General features: G+C 46.6%; 1 protein-coding gene across 1 annotated transcript in view; it reads right to left on the bottom strand.

Annotated features, from left to right (window-relative positions):
- The window catches only part of LOC309548816 (uncharacterized protein), a 530,695-nt gene that overhangs the window by 88,456 nt on the left and 423,224 nt on the right, over positions 1-19,015 (bottom strand). The window lies entirely within an intron of this gene.

Raw genomic sequence — 19,015 nt, 5'->3', positions numbered from 1 at the left:
TCTGGATACTAACCATGTATTGTTCATGAGATTATATATATATATTGTGAGGGATTAGCTCGGTGGTAGGCGTATGGGTGACCCCTTTGGGGGTGCGTTTTCACAGAGAGATAGCCGATTAGAGGTTGAAAACAAGACTGATTTATTCATGCAATTTACTTAACACAATTGCAAGCATCAAAACAGCCAAAATAAAATAAAAGACAAAATAAATCCTTGCCTCTGTGGGTGGCTACCTTCTCACAGCTGGAACCTACCTAAGAAGTCTTTCCAACCTACTGTTGGGCCGACACTGCTGATCCTACAGCAGACACTCAAATGTCCATTTGTTTGCTTTTCACACAGCACAAACATTGTCCATTGAACATGTCCCTTTGTTTTCTTTCACACAGCACATGTTCATTTATAACAGGATCCTTTACTCTTCAGATTCTTCACATTGAACACAGTTCATTTAACAGGTCCCTTTACTCTTCACACTCTTCACATGGAACACTTTGTCTTCTCACCTTTGAGACGTCTTCACTCGTGGTTACCCTCCTTAGCTTCACATCGCTTTAGGGGGTCTTCTCCCATGCTCACCAGCATGTCGGGAGGCACACATCCGACTGTCCCCCTCTCCCAGCCCACACGGCGACAGGCGGCAGCAGTCCTTCTCCCATGCCCACACGGCGTCGGGGAGGTACACGTATGTCTGTCCTCCTCTTCCCAGCTCACACAGCGACAGGAGGCAGCAAACAATAGGACTTTCTCTGAACAAATTATAGAGCCTTAACTCCCTCATTCTGAACAGGTGAAGGCCTTTCAACTTCCTGCTGGCTAGCTCTGTAGCCAACACCCTAAATTAATTAATGGACTTCTCAATCAGGTGGAAATGTATCTCCTTCCTGTGACTACATTCCCAGATTTAGCTGACTTCCTGTCACATACCCCCCCCTCTTGTTTCAACCCTAGGGTTGGGACACATATTTCCAGGCACGCATGTGTCAGGCACTGCTGACTCACTGATAAGCCTCCTATTATCCTCAAGCTTCCGGATGAAACTGTTTTGTCATCTTCATTGACGGATTTCTCATAAATGCCACACAGTTTGTCTCTCATCTCATATACACATTCTTCAACTGCATTTTTGGCATCATTTTGCTCCTTCTCGTTTCTGTCATCTTCATTGACAGCTTTCTCATAAATGTCAGACAGCTTGTCCCTCATAACCGTCTGTCCAATCCACCATGGAGGACCGTGATCCATAGGCAACTCAATTGGGCTAGTCTTAATGTCTTCAACATTCTTAAGACGCCTCTCTCTGCAATCCATAAATGTTTTCCACAAAACTTTGAGAACCTTTGCTTCACTAAGCTTTGTTCCAAGTAGGGACTCTTGACATCCCTCTGTGACTTGAGTTGCCTCTCCATACATCTGTACACAATCATTGACTTTTTGTTGTAAAAGGGAATGATCTTCCTTCTTGAGCTTTGCTTGCTCTAAGATGCTGTGCAGAGGATTTTCCAATTGAGACAACAGGCTGTCACACATTTCTTCAAAGTGACCCCTGTTCCTTTTCCCAGAGATATCAATATCATTCACCAAACATTTCATATTCATAGGCAGATCTGAAGCATTTGCACTCATCAACTTCTTAAACTTTTCGCCCTCCTGAGCGAGTCGCAGTAAAGGCCTACTATTTGATTTGATATTGAGTTTATATTTCTTGCCAAACTCTTCACAGAAGAAGCCAACCAGAACATCATCAACTTTCCTTCCACCAACATAGGGGTCAAAGGCAACAACACAGTTGAACCCAGCGATCTGGGTGGTATCCATTATAGACCTCCTCTCTGCATCAGTGAAGAAGCATGGAACTGCAACACATTCTTTTACAGGTTTCTTCAATGCACTTTCTGCTGAACTATTTGACCGCTCAAGGTCACCTAGTTCTTTTTCTCTATCTGAATTCCACATGGAATGCATCTCAAGATCACGATCAAACTTCTGCCACCCGTCTTTCACCAGTTCCATTTTGGAAATATTCTCTGAAAGGCACTTGAAATTCATTTGCTTCACGTTTTCACCAACAGCCTTAGTTTTCTCCACTAGGTGGCGTTTGCTTTTTCCTCCCAGATTTATATCACTTGCTTTAGTTTTCTCCGCTTTAGTTTTCTCCACTAGGTTTTCAGCCTGAACTGAGAAATCATCACATTTCTTACACAACTCCTTTATTTGCTGAAGTTCTAATGATACATTTTCCAATGCTTGAAGTTTTTGAAGGAACGGTTTATTCCAAAGGGGTGATTCAAGCCACGTGTCATCACATTTCTGAGGCTCACTCAGGACAGACCCCAAAACACTGATCCTTTTAAAAACTGCATCAGGCACACTATCCCCTCTTTGGGACAGATCCTCTGTTGCCTGGAATTCCTCTTCCAGTTCCTGCAACGGAATCTTCATCTCTTCTACTTGCTGTTCTAAGGCTCGCTTAGACTTTTCTAGCTCCTGAACTCTTTTCACAACATCATCCTTGGAGCTGACCAATTCTTCCATTTCTGCACGCAGCTGTTTAACACTTTCTAGTTCAGCCTTACACTCTAGAGCTTCCTCCAAAGAGCGAGCCAAGAACAGGGCTTTGCTCTCGTTATCACGCGCCTCCGTTTTTGCACGGTCGCGTTCTTCTGCATATTTTGCAGACACAGTCTTCTCTTCACCAAGCATCTGATCAAACTTCTTTTTCACATCTTCAACACACTGTAATGAACCAACGCTTTCTTCCATGCGTTTTTTCATATCCGCTATCTGAGCTTGCAATGTTGCGACTTGCTCTGATAGGTTTTTCTTTGCTTCCGCCTCCTCTTTTAATTGTTCCAGGAAGCCATTTTTCTCATCTTCCATTTGTTTGAGCTTTGTGCTAAAACTCAGCCTTTGACACCTCTCTTCCTGTAAGAGTTCCTGCGTGTCTTGCAGCTGCGATTCCAAGATAGAAAAATCTTCCGCAATTTCTCTAGATTTGCTGTCTGCTTGAGAAAGCTGATTTGTAACATTGTCCAACTCAACCTGCAGTCGGTTTGCCTTCTCTGACAGCTTAGCACACAATCGGTCACCTTCTGACACCTTGACTTGCGATTCCAGAAGCTGTGCCTCTACTTTTTCCCTCTTATGTTCACAATCTCCTTTTCCCTGCATAAGAGCCTTCACCTCATTGGCTAGCATCTGGGAATAAGAATGTAATTCTGCCACACAGGCTTCTTTCTCCTTTAACTGCTGCTGGACACGTTGGGCTTCCCCTTTCCAACTTTCACAGTCCGCACGCCATTCATCTACCACATTGCTCAAAGTAGTGAGCTCATACACAGTACTCAGTAATTTAGCCTCTCTTTCACTTTTCTCTTTGTCGCTGAGAGACAATGTCGCTTTCAGAGCAACATTCTGTTCCTGCGACTCCTGCAGGTCTATTTTTGTAACTTCCAAACACTGAAGACTTTTTTCCAGCTGATTACGCAACTCCAACATATCAGCCATACTTTGCTTCTGCAAAGTCTGAATTTCACTTTCCTTTTCCATGAGGATGGTATCTTTCTCCATTATAGTCTCTCTGCGTTTTTGCAACTCGACCAAAAGAAGAGCAGTGGATTCTTCCCACTGTAACACATGAGACTTGAGTAGTTCATTTATTTCCTGCAAGTTTCTATGCTCCATTTTAAGCAATTCCAAGGCTTGTTCCTTTTCTTCCATTTTCCGTTGCAAGGCATCCAACTTAGCCCTGCACACATACTCGGTTTCCTCCATACCGATGGCCTCCATTGGCTGCTGGCGTCTCTGTTTCCAGCCTGCCATGCTCTCTTGATGAGCCTTTTGTTGAGCTGCAAAGCTCTGCTGAAAATCCGCATTTGCCTGCTGTTGAGCTGCATTTGCTTGCTGTTGAGCTGCATTTGATATAATCAGATGTTTCAACATCTCCTCCATTTTGAGTTTACTTTTCATCTGAGCACACTGCGTCTCCATAGCGGTTTCATCAGTGTTGCTAGGGACAACAACCTTCCTCTTTAGTAGACTCTCTTTAGGCCTGGATGGGGCTGGTTCAGACGGTAACATCCCCTCCATCCATAGAATCCGGTCTCTCATTTCATCTATCTTTGCATTTTTCAGGCGTTTGGATCGCCCCATCTTCAATAACTCCACAAACAAATTTTTCACAGTCCAGCAAAAATTTTTCAGACCACTGTCTCTTTAACACATGTAGTTTTTCTCTCTCTCTTGCAAGATCTCTTTTCCTGCGCACACAGTTTGTGCAGTCACTTGCACCAGACACAACAAAGTTCATCAAAAAATTTTGAGACCGCTGTCTCTTTAAAACACTTTTTTTTTTCTGTCAGGATCTTCTCTCCTGCACACATAGATTGTGCAATCTCATGCACCAGATAAAGTTCATCAAACATTTGCACTTCCTTGCAGGGATCTCTGCTTATGCCCACTGCATACCTCCACCATATGTGAGGGATTAGCTCGGTGGTAGGCGTATGGGTGACCCCTTTGGGGGTGCGTTTTCACAGAGAGATAGCCGATTAGAGGTTGAAAACAAGACTGATTTATTCATGCAATTTACTTAACACAATTGCAAGCATCAAAACAGCCAAAATAAAATAAAAGACAAAATAAATCCTTGCCTCTGTGGGCGGCTACCTTCTCACAGCTGGAACCTACCTAAGAAGTCTTTCCAACCTACTGTTGGGCCGACACTGCTGATCCTACAGCAGACACTCAAATGTCCATTTGTTTGCTTTTCACACAGCACAAACATTGTCCATTGAACATGTCCCTTTGTTTTCTTTCACACAGCACATGTTCATTTATAACAGGATCCTTTACTCTTCAGATTCTTCACATTGAACACAGTTCATTTAACAGGTCCCTTTACTCTTCACACTCTTCACATGGAACACTTTGTCTTCTCACCTTTGAGACGTCTTCACTCGTGGTTACCCTCCTTAGCTTCACATCGCTTTAGGGGGTCTTCTCCCATGCTCACCAGCATGTCGGGAGGCACACATCCGACTGTCCCCCTCTCCCAGCCCACACGGCGACAGGCGGCAGCAGTCCTTCTCCCATGCCCACACGGCGTCGGGGAGGTACACGTATGTCTGTCCTCCTCTTCCCAGCTCACACAGCGACAGGAGGCAGCAAACAATAGGACTTTCTCTGAACAAATTATAGAGCCTTAACTCCCTCATTCTGAACAGGTGAAGGCCTTTCAACTTCCTGCTGGCTAGCTCTGTAGCCAACACCCTAAATTAATTAATGGACTTCTCAATCAGGTGGAAATGTATCTCCTTCCTGTGACTACATTCCCAGATTTAGCTGACTTCCTGTCACAATATATATATACATTTATTATTGTCTATTATTATAATATGAATTGTGTAAATGCATGGCAACTGGCAAGATACCCCTTTTTGATGCCAGTCCTCTACATTATTTGTCTATATTTCTATCTGGATTATGAGATGTCGTATTTGTTATATATCTCTGTCTATTATCAATCATGTAATGAATAAACATTTTTGAGACTTCACTTTATCTGGTCATTTAAGCAAGCAACCTACCTCATCTAAAGTCCCATGACCATTTTTCCTTCCTTTTGTGTCTCCTGTACCATGTCTGCAGTCTCTGACCATCTCCTGTATCATGTCTGCAGTCTCTGACCATCTCCTGTACCATGTCTGCAGTCTCTGACCATCTCCTGTATCATGTCTGCAGTCTCTGACCATCTCCTGTTCTATGTCTGCAGCTTCTGACCATCTCCTGTACTATGTCTGCAGTCTCTGACCATCTCCTGTACTATGTCTGCAGTCTCTGACCATCTCCTGTACCATGTCTGCAGTCTCTGACCATCTCCTGTATCATGTCTGCAGTCTCTGACCATCTCCTGTACTATGTCTGCAGTCTCTGACCATCTCCTGTACCATGTCTGCAGTCTCTGACCATCTCCTGTACTATGTCTGCAGTCTCTGACCATCTCCTGTATCATGTCTGCAGTCTCTGACCATCTCCTGTATCATGTCTGCAGTCTCTGACTGTCTTCTATACTATGTCTGCAGCCTCTGACCGTCTCCTGTATTATGTCTGCAGTCTCTGACTGTCTTCTGCACCATGTCTACAAACTCTGACCGTCTCCTGTAGTATGTATATCTCCTAGCACAAACCCCCCCACATCACCCCATCACAATGCTTTTACCTCATCCCCCCCAACACAAATCCACCTCGATCAGCACTCCTAGCATACCCCTCCCCCCAAATGTATTTTCCTAGAGCAACTCTTACCCCCAGCCACCCTCAGACTCCCCCTCTCCCCTTAAATCCCCTCCATCAATCTCCTTGCAGTGCCTCCCTACCTCACATGATGCCACAGTGCCCGGGGCAGCCTCCCCTTCTGTTCACCTTTTATCCCAGCCTTGCACTGAACTGTCTACTTTCTGGGGGGTATTTGTATTGTCTTGGCATTTTCGGGCCTCAAGAAAGGAAATTGGCCATTAGTACATCAGGATTGATCAATTTTCAGATATATATCCCATAGTTTGTAAATTCCAGGGGTGCTCAACCTGTGGCCCATGGAGCTCTCTAATGCTGCCTACGGAGCCCTCTGATGTGGCCCACGTAGCCCTCTGATGTGGCCCACGGAACCCTCTGATGTGGCCCACGGAGCCCTCTGATGTGGCCTACGGAGCCCTCTGATGTGGCCCACGGAGCCCTCTGATTTAGCCTAGGAAGCCCTATGATGTGGCTCACGAGGCCCTCTAATAAGGCCTGTGGAGCCCTCTGATTTGGCCCATGGAGCTCATTGATGTGGCCCACAGACCCCTCTGATGTGGCCTAGAACATTAAACCAGGGAAGCACATGTCCAGGGTCGGCAAACCATTGATCGCATTCTGGGCTTGCGGAAAAGCCACTTCAGAACTTTAGAGTGCCTTGAGCGAGTGTTGGCAGCGGATGGAGCAGTATCTGAATAAGCTGATGCTTCCCGCTGTCCCAGGCAGAGATACTGAGTACACCTCACCTGGGTCCTTTCTAGCACCCTGGAGAGTGACCCCCAGTAGAAGCTGGCAGAGGAAAAGAAGGTCAATGTATTGACCACTTCCTGCCGAGCCTATTGTCAAAAGACGGCTGCGCAGGACATTCGTCGATCCAGGTGGACGTCAATTTGAGAACTCTGTGCAGGTCAGTCAAGTTCCTCCACCCCAAACTCGCTCCTCCATGTCTTTATGGTCCTTGCTTTGTGCACTGGTGTGCAGTCAGTCATGTTGGAACAGGAAGGGACCATCCCCAAACTGTTCCCACAAAGTTGGGAACATGAAATTGTCCAAAATGTCTTGGTATGCTGACGCCTTGAGAGTTCCCTTCACTGGAACTAAAGGGCCAAGCCCAATCCCCGATAAACAATCCCACACCATAATTCCCGCCTCCACCAAATGATTTGGACCAGTGCAAAAAGCAAGGTCCATAAAGAGACGGATGACTGAGTTTGGAGTGGAGAAACTTGACTGGCCTGCAACAGAGTCCTGACCTCAACCGGATAGAAAACCTTTGGGATGAATTAGTGCGCAGACTGCAAGCCAGGCCTTCTCGTCCACCATCAGTGCCTGACCTCATAATTGCAATTCTGGAAGAATGGTGAAACATTCCCATAGACACACTCCTTAACCTTGTGGACGGCCTTCCCAGAAGAGTTGAAACTGTTATAGCTGCAAAGGGTGGGCCAACTCAATATTGAACCCTACAGATTAAGACTGGGATGCTATTAAAGTTCATGTGTGTGTAAAGGCCGGCGTCCCAATACTTTTGGTGACATGGTGTATTTTAGCTGAAACTGTGGAGTTTTGGTGAACTGTAAATCGTGTGATTTCTAACAAATGAGAAAGTATTATCAGCTAGTTTCCTTCTCACTACGTATGTAGAATGTTCTCCTGTGATTGGCTATTGCCTAAGCCACCGCCTATGATTTCTGTATAGAAATATCTAACTCCTGGAATAAACATTTATCCAGTTAAGGACTATAGCCGATATTCTGCTCCAGGGCGGCCCTCCTGTGCTGAGTCATGTGTATATACACGTGATTCTGCATTTCCGCCTGCAGGGGGCGGTAGAAGATATCTGCGGGTATCGGGAAATGGATGTCCTCTGGCACACGCTGATCGTCGGGCAGAGACACAGAACGGAGCTCAGTCTATGTATATAGGGCAGAGATCCAGACATAGTACAGGAGATGGTCAGAGACTGCAGACATAGTACAGGAGATGGTCAGAGACTGCAGACATAGTACAGGAGATGGTCAGAGACTGCAGACATAGTACAGGAGATGGTCAGAGACTGCAGACATAGTACAGGAGATGGTCAGAGACTGCAGACATAGTACAGGAGATGGACACTGCACTGAGGGTGATTACACTGATAAGACTTCTTGAAGGTTCTGCAGCTGGCATTCCATGGGAGTGATGGTCAGAGACTGCAGATGATCAGAGACTGCAGACATAGTACAGGAGACGGTCAGAGACTGCAGACATATTACAGGAGATGGTCAGAGACTGCAGACATATTACAGGAGATGGTCAGAGACTGCAGATGATCAGAGACTGCAGATATAGTACAGGAGACGGTCAGAGACTGCAGACATATTACAGGAGATGGCCAGAGACTGCAAACATAGTACAGGAAACGGTCAGAGACTGCAGATCAGTGTTAATTTTCGCAGCAAATTTCAATTTAGTTTTAGTCTTAGTCTTAGGACTAAAATTACATTTTAGTTTTAGTCCCATTTTAGTCTTCTGCAAGTGTTTTAGTTTTAATCGTATTTAGTCGACTAAAACTCCAGTACATTTTAGTCGACTAAAACGTCCTACATTTTAGTCGACTAAAACTCATTTTAGTCATCTATAATCGAATGGGTGTACTTCAATTGTAATTTGTAATGCATTATTTAAGCATTTCTCTACAATTTCCAAACTCATTATATACTACTGCTGGTCCTGGAGTGAAAAATCTAATATGTTATTATTTATGGTATTAAGCTTTGAGCATGCACCAGTGTTAATTTTGGCAGCAAATTTCGATTTAGTTTTAGTTATAGTCTTTTGACTAAAATGCCATTTTAGTTTTAGTCGTATTTTAGTCTTAAAGAGGTTGTAAACTCGTTTTAAAAAAAATTTTTTTTTTTACAACCTGCAAGAGAAAGACATAATGAGCTAGTATGCATCGCATACTAGCTCATTATGAAATACTTACCTTAGAACGAGCCCCCGCCGTGCCGCTCACTCACCTCTATGACGGGCGACATGACATGTCGCCCGTCTTCCGGGATCGCGGCATCCGGCCATCTGATTGGCCGGAGCCGCGGTGACGTCACTCCCGCGCACGCGCGCGGGAGCCGACGGTCACGGCACGGGGCTCTGAAGGAACGGCACGATCAGCCGTTCCTTCAGAGCGCATGCGCCAGTGACGTCACTGGCTCCATTAAAGGTAAATATCTCCTAAACGGTGCAAGTTTAGGAGATATTTACAGTACCTATAGGTAAGCCTTATCATAGGCTTACCTATAGGTACAACTTCCTGAGGAGGGTTTACTTCCTCTTTAAGACTAAAATGCCATTTTCGTTTTAGTCGTATTTTAGTCATCTGAATTGTTTTAGTTTTAGTCGTATTTTAGTCGACTAAAATTGTGTTAATTTAGTCGACGAAAACGTTTTAGTCAGTTTTAGTCGACGAAATTAACACTGCTGCAGACATACTACAGGATATGGTCAGAGACTGCAGACATACTACACGAGATGGTCAGAGACTGCAGACATAGTACAGGAGACGGTCCGAGACTGCAGACTTGATACAGGAGACGGTCCGAGACTGCAGACATACTACAGTAGATGGTCAGAGACTGCAGACGTGGTACAGAAGATGGTCAGAGACTGCAAACGTTGTACAGGAGACAGTCAGAGACTGCAGATATAGTACAGGAAACGGTCAGAGACTGCAGACGTAGTACAGGAGATGGTCAGAGACTGCAGCCATAGTACAGGAGACGGTCAGAGACTGCAGATGTGGTACAGAAGATGTACACTGCACCCCGGGTGATCACACTGATAAGACTTCTTGAAGGTTCTGCAGCTGGCATTCCATGTGAGTGATGGTCAGAGACTGCAGACATGGTACAGGAGACGGTCAGAGACTGCAGACTTATTACAGGAGACTGTCAGAGACTGCAGACATAGCACAGGAGATGTACACACAGCCGGCATTCCATGTGAGTGGTGGACATTGTTTCTGATGTTCTTCAGCTGTGGAGCTCTTTGTGTACAGTCCTGTGTGAGCCAACCAGGAATTGTTTTCAGTCAAATGAGGTGGGCTGGGAAAGGGGCGGGTTACAGTGCCGCGCTGATTGGCTAAGGAGGCGGAGCAACTTCCGCTGCATTGGTGCAGGGTATTTGAATAATCAGTAGTCCCCCCCCTCCTACTCAGATGAGCAGCACTATTGGTTGCTACACTGTGCATACAGAATACAGTATTATTACAGACATTTTATAAATTGTCCATACATTTTTCACATATTGGGCGACCCCGCCCCCTTGGTGGGAGTGGAGATGACCCATCTATAAGGATATACAGTACATACACACACAGCACAAGGCAGTGTTCACACTACGAGACGTTTCTCGGGGCTGCAGTTCCTCTGAGCTTCACAAGGTGGTGATCTCACTTCTACCCAGACAGGAAGTCTCTATGGAAGACAGGAAGTGATGTCGGCTACACACAGGAAGTTCCTGAGGTACAAAGTACAGAGGAGACGTTGCTGGAAGAGGCAGCAGAAGAGGTAATAAGATCGTATTTTCTATTTACACCCAGTAACCCCCCATCATGTCCCTCCTCTTCCTCCATAGTCACTGTGACCTCTTTTATCTCCAGCAGATGATGATACACACATATATAGTGTGGATACCTAGATTAACCTCTTCAGGGTCAGAACATTTCCCCCACTTACAGGGCCGGAACATCCTCTTCCTTTTGGAGATGTGTCACCTTTCCCACCAATCGCCTTCCCACCTCATCAGTCTAAACCAGCGTTTCCCAATAGGTTCCACGAGAACAATATTGGGGTTCCGCGGCGTTTGGCCTCATCCAAGATGGCCACCGCTACCTGCTATTTCCGGAAGGTCGGAAACCGCAGAGATCAGGCAACCTTGATCTCATAAGACGGGCGGGACAATTCTGGACAAGGGGCAGGACCAGCGCTGAGGCAGCTGCCTGAATGAACTTTTCACATTAACCAGGAGGTGATTGGCTGCTAGGAGGCGGTCCTAGCAACCAATCACCAGCTTGCTAATGTGAAAGGCTAACCTGGCAGCTCCCGCACCCCCATCCAGTGCTGCTGTGCCTTCAGTCCAGGATTGTCCCCCTGCCTTCTCCTTGCTTTGTGTAAGGTATGAAGTACAGGGAGGAAAGGACATGGCTGTGAACTTGTGAAGGATGGGGAGCAGGGTCATATAAAGGGGGCAGTGCTGTGGGGGGGATGTGAAGAGGGACAATGATGTGGGGAGTATGTGAAAGGGGCAGTGCTGTGGGGGGGGGGGATATGAAGAGGGACAATGTTGTGGGGAGTATGTGAAAGGGGCAGTGCTGTGGGGGGGGGGGGGTGTGAAGAGGGACAATGATGTGGGGAGTATGTGAAAGGGGCAGTGCTGTGGGGGGGGGGGAATATGAAGAGGGACAATGTTGTGGGCAGTATGTGAAAGGGGCAGTGCTGTTGGGGGGAATGTGAAGGGGGACAATGATGTGGGGAGTATGTGAAAGGGGCAGTGCTGTGGGGGGGGGAATATGAAGAGGGACAATGTTGTGGGCAGTATGTGAAAGGGGCAGTGCTGTTGGGGGGAATGTGAAGGGGGACAATGATGTGGGGAGTATGTGAAAGGGGCAGTGCTGTGGGGGGGGGGATGTGAAGGGGGCAGTGCTGTGGGAGGGATGTAAAGGTGGCAGTGCTGGGGGAGATGTGAAGGAGGCAGAGCTGGGGGGGTGTGAAGGGAGCAGAGCTGGGGGATGTGAAGGGGCAGAGCTGGGGGAGATGTGAAGCAGGTAGAGCTGTGTAGGGGATGTGAAGGGGGCAGAGCTGTGGGGGGGATGTGAAGGGGGCAGAGCTGTGGGGGGGATGTGAAGGGGGCAGTGCTGCGGGAGGGATGTAAAGGGGGCAGTGCTGCGGGAGGGATGTAAAGGGGGCAGTGCTGGGGGAGGTGTGAAGGAGGCAGAGCTGGGGGAGATGTGAAGGAGGCAGAGCTGGGGGGGGTGTGAAGCGGGTAGAGCTGTGTGGGGGATGTGAAAGGGGCAGTGCTGTGGGGGGGGGATGTGAAGGGGGCAGTGCTGTGGGGGGGATGTAAAGGGGGCAGTGCTGGGGGAGATGTGAAGGAGGCAGAGCTGGGGGGGGATGTGAAGGAGGCAGAGCTGGGGGGGGGTGTGAAGGAGGCAGAGCTGGGGGGGGGGGTGTGAAGGAGGCAGAGCTGGGGGGGTGTGAAGGAGGCAGAGCTGGGGGGGGTGTGAAGGAGGCAGAGCTGGGGGGGATGTGAAGGGGGCAGAGCTGGGGGGGATGTGAAGGGGGCAGAGCTGGGGGGATGTGAAGCGGGTAGAGCTGTGGGGGGGATGTGAAGGGGTCAGAGCTGTGGGGGGATGTGATGGGGGCAGAGCTGGGGGGGATGTGAAGCAGGCAGAGCTGGGGGGGATGTGAAGGGGGCAGAGCTGGGGGAATATGAAGGGGGTAGTGCTGTGGGGGGAATGTGAGGGAGGCAGAGCTGGGGGGGGGATGTGAAGGAGGCAAAGCTGGGGGGTATGTGAAGGGGGCAGAGCTGGGGGGGAAGTGAAGGGGGCAGAGCTGGGGGGGGATGTGAAGCGGATAGAGCTGTGTGGGGGATGTGAAGGGGTCAGAGCTGTGGGGGGATGTGAAGCAGGCAGAGCGGGGGGATGTGAAGGGGGCAGAGCTAGGGGGATTTGAAGGGGGCAGTGCTGTGGGGGGGATGTGAGGGAGGCAGAGCTGGGGGGGAATGTGAGGGAGGCAGAGCTGGGGGGGATGAGAGGGAGGCAGAGCTGGTTGGGGTGTGGAGGAGGACAATGTTGTGGGGAGTATGTGAAAGGGGCAATGATGTGGGGGTCAAGGGGACAGTGCTGTGGGGGGGGGGGAGGGGGGTTTTGAATCTAGTTTTTCCATAATGCTCCCAGTCTCAGATATTTATCATAAAATGTCATCAGTAAAGTCTCCGGAGTACACAGAGATCACAGGAATATGATGTGTCCTGGCAAAGCCCACAGAAAAAGTTCATCTTTCAGTTTAGGAGAGGTGGGACGCATCCGGGAGAAACGATTCCATGCCCAGAAACCTCAAAGAGAGCCCCCCCCCCTCACACAGCTCCTCCTCCCAATGTCCCTCCAATCAGAGTCAGAGAATCCTATGACATCACACTGACCTCACAGCTCCGCCTCCCAATGTCCCTCCAACTGGCTCTTTTTCTATTCTGATGCTCTGAGGATGTGGATGGACCCTTACTAGCAAGGTGGGACTTTATGTCTTGTGTTATATGAAAGGACGCCAGAATTGCTTATGACAAGCTTTGAACCTTTGGACCAGGGGGGGTCTTTGTGGGTAAAGTTTACCTCAGTCTGAAACAAGGATTTGACAAAATGTATACCTGACCGGAGAGGTGAGGAGGATTCTGGGAGGTCACATGACATCCCTCTTATCTCTATTAATAAAACACAGACCTGACTGGAGAGGTGAGGAGGATTCTGGGAGGTCACATGACATCCCTCTTATCTCTATTAATAAAACACAGACCTGACCGGAGAGGTGAGGAGGATTCTGGGAGGTCACATGACATCACTGTTATCTCTATGAATAAAACACAGACCTGACCGGAGGGGTGAGGAGGATTCTGGGAGGTCACATGACATCACTCTTATCTCTATTAATAATACACAGACCTGACCAGAGAGGGGAGGAGGAATCTGGGAGGTCACATGACATCACTCTTATCTCTATTAATAAAACACAGACCTGACCCGAGGGCTGAGGAGGATTCTGGGAGGTCACATGACATCACTCTTATCTCTATTAATAAAACACAGACCTGACCGGAGAGGTGAGGAGGATTCTGGGAGGTCACATGACATCACTCTTATCTCTATTAATAAAACACAGACCTGACCAGAGAGGTGAGGATTCTGGGAGGTCACATGACATCACTCTTATCTCTATTAATAAAACACAGACCTGACCGGAGAGGTGAGGAGGATTCTGGGAGGTCACATGACATCACTGTTATCTCTATGAATAAAACACAGACCTGACCGGAGGGGTGAGGAGGATTCTGGGAGGTCACATGACATCACTCTTATCTCTATTAATAATACACAGACCTGACCAGAGAGGGGAGGAGGAATCTGGGAGGTCACATGACATCACTCTTATCTCTATTAATAAAACACAGACCTGACCCGAGGGCTGAGGAGGATTCTGGGAGGTCACATGACATCACTCTTATCTCTATTAATAAAACACAGACCTGACCGGAGAGGTGAGGAGGATTCTGGGAGGTCACATGACATCACTCTTATCTCTATTAATAAAACACAGACCTGACCAGAGAGGTGAGGATTCTGGGAGGTCACATGACATCACTCTTATCTCTATTAATAAAACACAGACCTGACCGGAGAGGTGAGGAGGATTCTGGGAGGTCAAATGACATCACTCATCTCTATTAACCACTTAAGCCCGAGAGGACTTGGCTGCTCAAAGACCAGGCCCCTTTTTTCAACTTGGCACTGCGTGACTTTAACTGACAATTGCGCGGTCATGCAATGCTGTACCCAAACAAAATTTACGACCTTTTTTCCCACAAAAAGAGCTTTCTTTTGGAGGTATTTGATCACCTCTGCGCTTTTTATTTTTTGCGATATTAATAAAAAAAGAGCGATAATTTTGAGAAAAAATTACATTTTCAACTTTGTCTTTTAAAAAATATCCAAAATACTCAAGTGTAAATACTGAAATTTACGCAGCTTTAATTTCTGACTGCCTATCTCATTTCATGAAGTGCTAAAATGTCAGGGCAGTAAAAAACCCCCCAAATTACCACTTTTTGGAAAGTAGATATCCTAAGGAATGTCCTAAGATGCATGTTGAGCTCATTGAATATTTAATTGTTTTGTCACAGGTGTTTGAAAAATGACAAAAAAAAATGTTTTGCTTTTTACACAAAGTTGTCATTAAAATGATATATTGCGCATGCATGCCATGGGTATATGTGTAATTATACCCCAAATAATATTCTGCTGCTTCTCCTGAGTACAGGGATACCACATATATGAGACTTTTTGGGAGCCAACTGTGTACGGGACCCCGAAAACCAATCCCCACCATCAGAATTTCAAAGGGCGTACATTTTTCATTGCATTTTCTCACTACCTATCACTGTTTAGGAGGCCCTGAAATGTCAAGATACCACAACCCCCCCCCCAAATGACCCCATTTTAGTAAAGTAGAAACCCCAAGCTGTTTGCTGAGAGGCATGGTGAGTCCATTGAATATTTTATATTTTGCCACAAGTTTTGGGAAAATTAAATTTTATTTTTTATTTTTTTAACACAAACTTGTCACTAAAAGATTTTCTCACACATGCCATGGGTATATGTGGAATGACACCCCAAAATACATTCTACTGCTTCTCCTGAGTATGGGAATACCCCATGTGTGAGACTTTTTGGGAGCCTAGCTGTGTACGGGACCCCGAAAACCAATCACCATCTTCAGGTTTTCTAATGGTGTCAATTTTTGATTTTCCTCCTCACTACCCATCACAGTTTCGGAGGCCCTGAAATTTCAAGATGGCACATTTTTTGGAAAGTAGACACCCCAAGATATTTGCTGAGAGGCATGGCGAGTCCATGGAATATTTTATATTTTGCCACAAGTTTCGGGAAAATTACATTTTTTTTTTTTTTTTTTTTTTTTAACACAAAGTTGTCACTAATAGATAAATTGCTCACACATACCATGGGTATGTCATGACACCCCAAAATACATTCTGCTGCTTCCCCTACAGGAATACAGGGATACCACATGTGTGAGACTTTTTGGGAGCATAGCTGTGTACGGGACCCCGAAAACCAGGTTTTCTAATGGCGTAAATTGTGCATTTCACCTCCGCACTACCTGTCACAGTTTTCAAGATAGCACAAAACCCCCCCAAATGACCCCATTTTGCAAAGTAGACACTCCAAGTAGGGCTGGGCGATTTTGCCTAAAAAAAAAATCTTCGATTTTTAAAGAAAAATTCGAGTTTCGATTCGATTTTCGATTTTTTTTTTTCAATGCACTTAAAAAATGACTGCAGACATCAGATATAGTGTCAAAAGTGCAACTTTATAAAGTGCTTGTAGACTGTCTTGCTGAAGAAAGCATAGTAGAGTTCTATTGGGTGAGTAGTAAATAGAGTGCTTGTTGACTGTCCTAAGCAATGTAGAATGTTTGACGGTCTTGCTGGAGAGAGCAGTATAGAATTCTATTGGAGAGAGCAGTATAGAGTCTGTAGACCGACTTTGTGGAGAGAGCAGAATACAGTTCTTAGTGACTGTCCTGCTGGAGAGACTGGACTGATTATTCCAATCAGAAGGGAGAAGAAACTGATGATTTATGAAGCCCTTGTATGGCCACCATAAGGGCTTCTTTACACTAGCTAGAGGCAAGGACTCCTCTGAAAAGTGATCTGTACTTTTCAGAAGTGTTGAATAGGCAGTGAGGCGATAGGATGCCTTTTTTTTATCCCCTAAATGTCACACTCCTGTGTCCCGCGCACACTGCATTGGACATGAATGGGTCGCGAATTCCTGGCAGCAGCAAAGGTCAAACACGACAGTAGGTAATTCCTGGTGTGACCGCAAAACACTGCATCTGCAGCATATGTACACCCCTCCCCAGCGACTGCAGCTAAAAGGGGAGCGGTACAAACCTGGCTTAACAACGTGATTTTACTGCACCCCCCCTGTAAACAAGACTGAGTGTTATATCAGAGCAAACCTGAACAATTCATTCAGTCTGCATCCAATCCGTCACACCCACTACACAGCTGAAGGGAGATACAAAGGAGATTGTACTGTGTATAGCAGATACAGTCTATACAATCTGATTGTACAATCACTCTTAGATCATCCAACACCAGGCACAAGGACCTGCCTGACTGTATAGCGATGGATAGGCCAGGTCCTCATATATTATACAGATTCAGTAGATCTGAAATTTGATTGTACAATCAGATTGTGACAGGTGGGGTGACCCTACGGAGACTCGGTAGATCTGAGGTTGCCTGTACGCATTGGGTGACCCTACAGGAGACTGTACAGAGTCTATACAATCTTATTGTACGATCTCCTGTAGGCTCACCCCACACATTACAACCTGTTCACACCATCAGCTTGAGATCTTATCTACTGTATGTAATAGAAGGACCTACCTACTCCATCTCACCCACCTCCATACAAGCAGGCCTGCCCTGGCACTACATACTTATAACAGAGATCATACAATCAGATAGTAAGGTGTGTGAGCTGACCATGCAATCTGATCGTATGATTTGCAGCAGGGAAGAATTCATGTGGCAGAGGAAGACCCGCAGTGATCTGCAGAGGGAGGACTTTGCCTCTCCTGTACATCTGGGAGGAGAGGAGCAGGCTGGCCGGATGCTGTCCGGAGGAACAGGCGGAACTCACCACTATACGTCCAGGTGGAAGGCCCAGTACTGAGGACGCAGGTTACACCAGCCCGGGACTTTCTCGGCCTCCTCCCCTCACACACACATGTCATTCTCCGCTTCCAGCAACAGACGCCTCTGCACTCAAAGTTTTACCGCGTCCAATCTCCCCCACACAGATCCTGCACACTGCGCATGCCCACAACAGGACCTCCGTCACACAAACAACCTCCTATCACAGTGCGCTGCAGCCCCTGTACAGACGCACCGCCCGCAGCTGACGTCACATCCAGGCGCGGCGGTGGTCCGTTACTGGGGAGTGAAAACTCGAGTTTGGAAAAAAAAAATCGTTTCACACCAAAAAATCGATAAATCGATTAAATCGATTTATCGCCCAGCCCTAACTCCAAGCTATTTGCTGAGAGGCATGGTGAGTCCAGTATCTGATTGGGCAGGACCGATCAACAGGTTCAGGCCAAAAATAATTGGCCTGGACCTGATGACTGATCGGTTCTGAACCCAATTAGATCATCAGAGGGGCCGGGGTCGCGCGGGAGCATGCCCCAGTGCGGCGGCGGTCGGCAAGTGGTTAAAAAAACACAGACCTGACTGGAGAGGTGAGGAGGATTCTGGGAGGTCACATGACATCACTCTTATCTCTATTAACCACTTAAGCCCCGGAGGATTTGGCTGCTAAAGACCAGGCCCTATTTTGCGATTCGGCACTGCGTGATTTTAACAGACAATTGCGCGGTCGTGCGGCGCTGTACCCAAATGAACTTGACGTCCTTTTTTTCCCACTAACAGAGCTTTCTTTTGGTGGTATTTGATCACCTGTGCGATTTTTATTTTTTGCGCTATAAACAAAAAAAGAGCGACAATTTTGAAAAAAATGACAATATTTTTCACAATTTTATATGAAATTCCCCCCAAAAAAATGTAAAAATCAAAATTTTTTTAACATTTTAGGCCAATTTGTTTTCTGCTACATATGTATGGTAAAAAAAAAAATCGCAATAAGCGTATTTTGATTGGTTTGCGCAAAAGTTATTGCGTCTACTAACTACGGGAAAAATTTATGTCATTTTTATTTATTTTTTTTTTTTACTAGTAATGGTGGCGATCTGCGATTTTTTTTTTTTTTTTTTTGCGGGACTGCGACATTGCGGCGGACAGATTGGACCCTTGACCTTTTGGGGGTACCAGTGACATTACTACAGTAATCAGTGCTATACATATGCACTGTTACTGTAAAAAT

Source organism: Pelophylax lessonae, assembly GCF_965119305.1.
Source record: "Pelophylax lessonae genome assembly, chromosome: 3".
Classification (NCBI taxonomy): domain Eukaryota; kingdom Metazoa; phylum Chordata; class Amphibia; order Anura; family Ranidae; genus Pelophylax; species Pelophylax lessonae.
The sequence above is the reverse complement of the archived record's forward strand: the minus strand, read 5'-3'. Positions and strand labels throughout refer to the sequence as shown.